Below are 8,868 nucleotides of genomic sequence, written 5' to 3' on the forward strand. Positions count from 1 at the left end.
TCTTTCTCCAAGAGATCTAGGTACAAACAAAAGGGATGGGAGCAGATTCAACTTAAATCAGGGGGCAGAAAAAGGTGGTTCGTCCCTCTTCGGGAACACTCATATTTGAAGATGAAGGATTCCAAGGTTTTAGAACCCAGGAGGTGGGGGAGTGGTTTTAGAATTCAAAGCCAGGGGGGCTGGGGCAGTATATAGCTCATGGGGTTTTAACCAGTTGGAAACGAGTAGCAGAGGAGCGATTAGGGCCATTCTCTGAGGAAGGGAACGATGTGCGGGAGGAGCGGCAGCTGGGAAGAACCGGAACACTAGTGCGAAGAGGAAGAAAGGAAAAATTATAAAGAAGAAGGCGGCATGCCCGAATTTAGTTCTTGGAGTCGATATCTAGATTGATAAAGCCATGGAAGCCTCAGAATTAACACTGGTTGGAAGAGCAAAAGGTAAACAATACTCAGCAAATTACATATCAGAATGGATAGCCAAGGCATGGAGCGAGGCACCGGATCATCAGGTTGAAGTGACCACTTTGGCTAGGGGTTGGTTCATGGTCAAATTTTGTAAGGGCGAGACATTGGAATGGGTTATGAAGCGAAACTGGTGTTTTGGGAGAGCACCAATTCTTTTCAAGAGGTGGACACCTCTGTTCGATGCACAAAGAGAAAAGGTTACAGAGATACCAATATGGGTTCAATTATCGGTCTCCCCCCGCAGCTCTAGACAAAGGAAATTTTCAGAGCAATAGGTAACACTCTAGGTTTTTTCCTAGAGGCAGATATGTCATTCATGGAAACAAGAAATAGGAGTATGGCTCGCATTTTGGTAAGACTGGACCCAAGGGAGGGTTTGGCAGAGAAAATCCATCTTCAACTTCAAGATTACTCTTACTCTCAGCTCATTGATTATGAGCAGTTACCCTTCTGATGCCACAGATGTCATAAGTATGGACATTTAGCATGGGATTGTCCTCTAGGGTTCAGAAGGAGAAGAAGACATAGAGGTGATCCAGGGTCAGAGGATCGACCTCAGGCTGAAGTGGAGGAAATGGTACAGACAAGAATTGGGGAATCAACAGGAGGGTGAGCAAGTGTCGATGGAAATTCAGGACGATCAAAGTGTGTGTTTGGAGATAGAGGTCTTGTCGAAGCAAGATCATCACCAGGATACCCATCGGGAGGCTCAAGAGGAGGTGCTTACAATCGACCCTGCTCCCCAATCAGCAGGTACTTGTTCTCTCCCCCTCTCCTCTTTTAATGAATCCCTTCAATATTTGCTCAATATGATCCCTAGGCCTAGTCCCTCCAGGCTTGTCATGTTAGTAGATCCGGTAATCGGTTTTGTGCCTTTAGCCCTAGATAGTATAATAACCTCTATCCCGGCACTTAAAATAGCCAAATCTCCTTCTGATGGCCTGGTGTGTATTTATCCCCCTGTGGACCCTACTGAGAAACCTCACTATAATCTTCGTCCTCGAGAAAAGAAGGATTTCCCTCTGGAAGCTATAGGCGATTTGGGAGACATTCAGGCACCCTCATTGCCCCGGAAGACTCGAGGTAGAAATTATAATCTATCAAAGGCTCAGTTAAGAGAAAAAATTGACATTGCTGATGGAAAACAATTATCTCTTAAAGGGGTGCTTAGAGCAGCGCAAGCCCTGGTCAGGGTTACCAAATGATTATTTTGTCCTTCAATTGTCATGGGTTTGCTAGCACCTGTAAGAAGCTAGCTCTAAAATCTTTGTTTCTTAATTATTGTCCTGGTGTTATTATGCTTCAAGAAACTCTTGGAGCTAGTGATGAAGTGAAAAATTCCCTTAGTAAAATGATGTCGGGTTGGCCTTTTATGACGGTTGATGCAAAAGGGAGATCTGGGGGTTTGGCTCTGGGAGTCAAAGATAGTAGTGTGAAGTTGTTAAACTCTTGGGGATTGGACCTAGTGCTGGGGGCCGAGGTCTACTCACTGGAACTATGCTCAGAATTTTCACTCATTAACATTTATGGGTCGTGTCAGGATAGGGTTCTTTTCTAGAATAATCTTTTTTCTAAATCCTTTATGAAAAATCCCAATTTGGTTGTGGCGGAATTTCAATTTTTCTTTGGGATTGTCTGAGACTTGGGGTCCAGTAGCCCAAGCTGACCCTCTAGCAGATTTCTTTATGAACAAAATTCAGTCAAGAAAGTTTATTGATGTAAATCTATTAAAATCTAGACCTACTTGGAGGAACAGGTGAGTGGGGGAAGCCAGGGTAGCGAAGAGATTGGATCGGTTTCTACTAAAAGAGGAAATGGCTAATCAAACTCCCTTCTTCAAGAACTAGGTAGGAACAGGAGGAGATTCAGACCATTTTCCTATACTGCTGGAGCTAAAAGGGTCCAGTTGGAAGCCTGGGTCTCCCTTCAAATTTAACCCAACATGGCTCAAAGAGGCCTCTTACATCATTTTAGTAAAAGCAACCTAGAGGCCATTGGTTAGTCAATAGGAGTCATCTTTAGCCCAGTCTTTTATGGAAAATCTAAAAAGAATGAAGAGGGAAACGATAGAGTGGGAGAAAGACAAAAAGATAAGGGATGAAGTTGATTTAATCAGGATAGGGGAGGAATTGGATTCATTGGAGAGTCCGGAAGTGGATGGGTATGAGACTGAGGAGAAGAGGGAAAGGATCAAACAGTTGGAGTTAGGAAGAAGGAAAATACTTAATGATATTGAAGAACAATGGAGACTCAAAAGTAGAGCAATATGGCTCGCAATTGGTGATGAGAATTCAAAATTCTTTCAAAACTATGCAAAAGGAAGGAAAAATTCAAATACTATCTAGGGACTAAATAGGGCAAATGGGGGCATAGAAAAATCTTTTGACGATCTGGCCTCTATGGGAAGGGACCATTTCAAAAATTTGTTCAGAGCTCCAGAAGATGTTTCAATTGCAGAGGTTATTTGGGTGGCTCAACTTTTCCCTCGTTATGTGGAGGAGGAAGAAAATGAGATGCTTATGGATCTTATGGCAAAAAGGGAGGTTGAAGGGGTTTTAAAAGCCATGCAGAAAGATAAGAGTCCAGGGCCTGATGGCTGGACTGTGGAATTATTCCAACATTTTTTTGAGCTAATTGGGGAAGAACTTACCGAGGTGGTAGAGGAATCACGGGTTAGAGGCTATGTATATGAACCGTTCAACTCTACTTTCTTGGCTTTAATTCCTAAAATTGATGATCCCTCATCCTTTGAGGAGTTCATGCCTATTTCTCTATGTAACTGTATTTATAAAATCATCGCCAAAATTATTGTTGTTTGCCTAAAACCAATCCTTTCAAGAAATATATCCAAGGAATAATTTGGGTTCCTCGATCGTAGACAGATTCATGAAGCTATCGGGGTAGCTGAGGAGATGTTGCATAACATCAAAAGAAGCAAGAAAAAATAATTGATAGTTAAAATTGGTCTATCAAAGGCGTATGACATGATTAGCTAGCTTTACATTCGCATGTTGTTGACGCACCTGGGTTTTAATATTGGCTTCATCAATTGGGTCATGGGATGCATCTCAAATGTTAGTTTTGCAGTTCTGATAAACGATGCAACATCCCCCTTCTTCCACAGCCAAATAGGGCTTAGAAAAGGTTTCCCATTGTCCCCTCTCCTCTTTTTATTGGCCGCAGAAGGCCTAAGTCAACTAATTATGGCCGCGAAACGAAGAGGTGAGATAAAAGGAATAGAAGTAGCAATCAATATGTATATCACACACTTGTTGTTTGTGGACTACATACTTCTATTCAGTGATGGAAGTAGAAGTGATATACAACAGTTGAAACTTTCTCTTGATTTATTTTTAAAAGCAACTGGGATGTGCATAAATGCTCAGAAATCAACAATAATACATGAAGGCTTCTCGGGGAATGAGGTAAACAGGATCATCTCGGTACTCCCTTTTGAAGCAAAACCCATGAAGTACAACTTCAAATATCTGGGTTTCCATCTTAAACCTGACACTTACAGGAAACATGATTAGCATTGCTGTTTGGCAAAAATTGAAAATTGTATTAAACACTGGAGCTATAAGTGGCTTTCGAGAGCTGGGAGATTGGTTTTAATTAAATCGGTCCTTCTAGCCATTCCAGTCTACTGGATCACTCTCACATGGGTTCCAAAAGGCATCCTTTCTCAGATTAGAAAAGTGCGATCATTTTCTTTGGGCTGGATCAAAGGAGGATGTTGTACTTCCTTAGGTAGCTTGGGATAAAATTGCTCGTCCAAAGGCCTGGGGAGGCTGGGGTATAAAGGATCTCTCATCTTTTGCATCCTCTCTAGCAGCAAAATCAGGGTGGAGGTTATTATCAATGGAAAATTTGTGGACGACAGTAGTGAAAAGAAAATACATAGACCCTGTACCCATTGATAAATAGATGTGTGGGAATGATAAAAAGCCCCAAAATGCATCAATAATATGGAAGGCAACAATGGACTCTTCCAACATTGTAGAAGATGGCTTGGCTTGGCAAGTTGGAAATGGGGAAAAACTCTGAATATGAATTGATCTGTGGGTGGGGTGCAATGAGGGTTTCACTCTTTCAAGGGAGATAAAGGATAGTTTGCACACCCAAGGTGTTCAATTCCTGAATCGGATTGCAAGGGAGGACCTCTCCACATATTAGCATCAAGGATGGAAAACCACGAGGACCTACAACTAGGGCCTCCTTAGGAAGAAGAATGGCAGAATTATCTAAGCACTAATGTTGGGATAAGGGATTGCCCAGATGTGCTTTGATGGGTTCATGCTCCTATAGGAAATATACTCGCAAGTATGGTTACATCTATTTAATCAACAAAAGGGCATGGAAGATACAGGAATGGTGGTGCAAACTATTGTGGAAATTGAAAAGCCCGGCAAAATCAAGACTCTTTTTTTGGTGCATCCTAAAAAGCAAGGTACCTACTTGGGATAATCTTCAGAAGCGAAACAAACATGGTCCCGGATGGTGTACTTTATGCAAAAGATCGGAAGAAATTGTCTGTCACCTATTCTTAAGTTGTCCTTTCATTAACAAGATTTGGGAGGCCACGCTAAGACTTCTGGGGATAACTCAAACATGGAATGGGGAAAATATCTTGGATTCTTAGAAAATATGGTGGAATTCTACTACAGATGAAAATTTCAAAAATATCCCTTTGATCATCTCTTGGGGCATATGGTTGGCTAGGAACAAGGGCATTTTCCAGGACATCCCTCCTTCACACTCTCTAATTGCAGTTGAATGTGCCTCTATTTTTGCTTTAATCCCTCTGCCATCTCCAAAGAAGACCTCTAGGATCATTAGAGAAGAACAGATTAGGCATGATTTACCATGGGAATATTTTGATGGTGCCTCTGACGCACATAATAGATGTGGGTCGGGGCTAGTTATCCATGTCAATGATCACAAAACTATCAAAGCTTCAGTGGGCCTTGGCTCAGGATCAAACAACTATGCAGAACTTCAATCCTTGAAACTATTATTGTGTTGGCTTATTCAATTGAGGATGGGATCAATTCAAATATTTAGTGACTCATAAAATGTTATTAACTCGTTTAACGGAGTAGAAAGATGTCAAAATTATATTTTGAGTCCAATCTTAAAAGAAATTTTACATTTAAAACTGTGTTTTGATCGCATAATTGTTTGCCACATCTAGAGGGAGTTGAATTCAGAAGCAGACCTCCTTTATAAGGAAGGTTTGCAACAGGTTTTGGGCAACTGGCGCATAATTGAAGTGGAGGATGATAAGATCTGTGTGTCGGATCATCAGCCATACATTTTTTGATCAACCTGGCCTGTCAGTAAATGTTTTATCTTTTATCAACTCAGTTATTTTTGTTGACAGATTTATTGTATATCAAACTCTTTATGGTTTGGTGGATACTAGTATATATTTTTTGTTTTTTGTGTAAAAATAGACTATTGTATGGGTCGTTTTCCCCATTAATGGGGAGGCCTAAGAAGTGGACATGGATATTATTTTTTGGTATATGGGACTGAGTAGTTTTTGCTACGATCAGCCCCGATGTGGTCTTGATATGTTTTTTGGTGGACATACAATACTCAAAATGCTTAATTGCATCTACAAATGTAACTTTTTATTGCCTTAATAGAAAGTTTGATTTTTCCTCGAAAAAAATAAAAATAAATCAATAAATAAATTGAAAATAACTACCATAATTTATTTATCTATGATCATTATTAGTTTAGGGCATAGTCTAATTTATAGACGAAATGGCATTTTTCATGACATTTTTTCTAGTTAATTTTCATCAAAATTCGAGAGAGATTTTTATAAACTTGAGTTTAAATTGTTTAAGCTGCATAATTTGAGTGTTCTAGGTGTTTTTCAAGGGGCTGAATCCATTTATGCATTAAAAAATACATTTTAAACAACAAAAAATCTTGAAATTGTATTGTCGTATTTTGGTAAATTCTTGTAAAAAACTATTTCATCTATAAGTTAGACTACGCCTTAGTTTAGCATTGACCAAGGCAAGTTATAATGTTTAACTTTGAAAAACAAATATTTATTTTTCAATATTATTGAAAATTGTATTTTTTAAATATTTGTTTGGACCATAATTGGAGGTCTTAATGCAACCTTTGCACAATACAATATCATGTGGATAATTGCCTCAAATTTCAGATGTATTGTTTGGGCTCTCTTATACATTGTTGTTTCTGTGAACATCGTGTCTATTCAGATTTATGGAGATGCAAGGTGTGTGATAGATTGTCTTGTGGAGAGAGGACACTTGAAAGTTCTTTCCCTTCACCATTGGATGGAATGAATTCACTTCCTCAAGGGATTTTTTTACAACCTTTCTTGTCAGCACATTTACAGGAATGGATCTAGCAAGCAAATCACCTGTCCAAGAAAACTCTTTAGGTGGAGGAAGGGCTAAGCTTCTTTGAAGTAGGAAGGTGACTTCAATTAACGAGAAGGGGATCAATTCAAATCCCAAATGATCTCCAGGTGGCTACAATATCTTGATGTGTCTTGGTGCAATCTTTTATTATATTTGTTTATGTATTGTTTAAAATGACTAAAACGAGCTAGACTTTGTCATCAACGGATTGTAATGTGTTTTTCTATGATATTGTATTTGAATGTTGATTATATTATACCTAGCTTTGATCCTTGTCACTTAGCGTTATGTTGTGTTTTGTTGTTGTTGTCGTCGTTGTATGTGTTGTAATATGGGTAATTTTGTAATTGTACTCATTTTCTAATGAATTGGGTGTGTCTTAAATGTTTTTGCAATAATTTCTAGAAGTAGTTGCAATATTTATATGCAATAGATTTTCATTATCAAGCTTCATAGAAAACCACCTAAAATTAAAATCCTTGAAAATAGCTCATACTCACATAAATAACATATTTACCATCAATTACTCCCCACCATAATTTAATCAAGTACTTGCATAAAAAATGGATAGGAACAAGATGTAAATAAATATACTTGCCAAGAGTTACTTCCCACCATTATTTATGTGCTCTTCAACACTTTAACAAGTATTAGTAAAAATGTAACTGTGGAGACTTGCTAGTTGTTATTACCCACCAAAATTTATGCAAATCCTTATCCTTTAGTGGGCAGTTAAATTTTCCACTGCATGTATAAAGTTGCAATTTTTCTAAAAGCATGATTTCCACTTAAGTAATAGGAACTATGTTACCCTGCAACACTTATTATAACTTGTAAAAACATTTTTTTCTAAACAATCCAAAAAGGACAATCTAATAATAAAGTCAAAATAAACTAATCTAACTTATATAATTATTCTTTCTAAACATAAGAGGATAATCTCCCCCGATGGGGGTTTTAATGCAGTGGAAGCAGGGGCCTTGGAGGCAATGCCAGCCACCCCCTCAAACATGATGGGTAATTAAGAGATGAGGACATGACCTGCTATCGCATGAAATGACATGCAATGTTCTAGTTAGCATCTATTATTAATTGAGGTCCTATGGAGGGTTTAGGATTTCTTGTTTGGGGTTCGTATGGAGGCGAGGGTCGATCCTCAGTCTCCTTTTGCATGTATTCTATCTTACATGTATTGGTGAAGAGTTTGGCGTTGAGACTTAAGTCAAGAATTGTGGCGGATGTTAGGGTCCCATAATAATTATAGGATTCATAATTTTGAATTGACTATGATTAGTCTTGTAATATTGTACATACTTTTGCTTTCTGCAAAATGTTTTCCCATATTAAAAATAAAAAAATATAAAGAGGGTGAAGTCTTAAAAGAATAATCAAAGGACCAAAAGAAAGAAAAAGATCAAAAAGATATAAAATATGAACCCCAAAAAGAGATAAGAATAGATCATGAAAGTGTGCAAATTCAAATGCCACTCCTTTTTACTTTACTTTGCAAAATAATATTGTGTGCAGCTTGTCAAAAATGCCACAATCCATGATGGTCAAATAGTTTAATCTTGATTCATTCATGCTTTAAATTTCATGTTGATAAATAGAGAATAAAGATCTGGCCAAACTATTTAATATTCGCAGATCAGTAGTTAGGTAGAGAGTAATAATGAGCTCATCTATTTAATCTGAGCCATTTGAAGTTATAAGGTTAGAATTAGATAGTTTGCTTATCAAAGAAAAAGAAATAAAGGGTCAGCAAGCTCAAATGCACCCAATGAATGAAGAGAAAATGCTAGGGTAAATAAAGGGTAGGCAGAAGAAGTTTTGGAAATATACAAGGTTCCCAGTGAAAATGCACCTTCATCATGCTTAATCCTATGTTTTATGTGCAGAAGGAATTATCAAAGGAAAAGGACATTCACTAAAGCTTATTCATCAATTTCCCCTCATTTCACTAAACCCTTTATTAATTTTCCCCTTCTTCATTA

Source organism: Pinus tabuliformis, chromosome 5_1 (assembly GCF_031772625.1).
Source record: "Pinus tabuliformis cultivar Carrire ecotype Pingquan chromosome 5_1, CPIR1, whole genome shotgun sequence".
NCBI lineage: Eukaryota > Viridiplantae > Streptophyta > Pinopsida > Pinales > Pinaceae > Pinus > Pinus tabuliformis.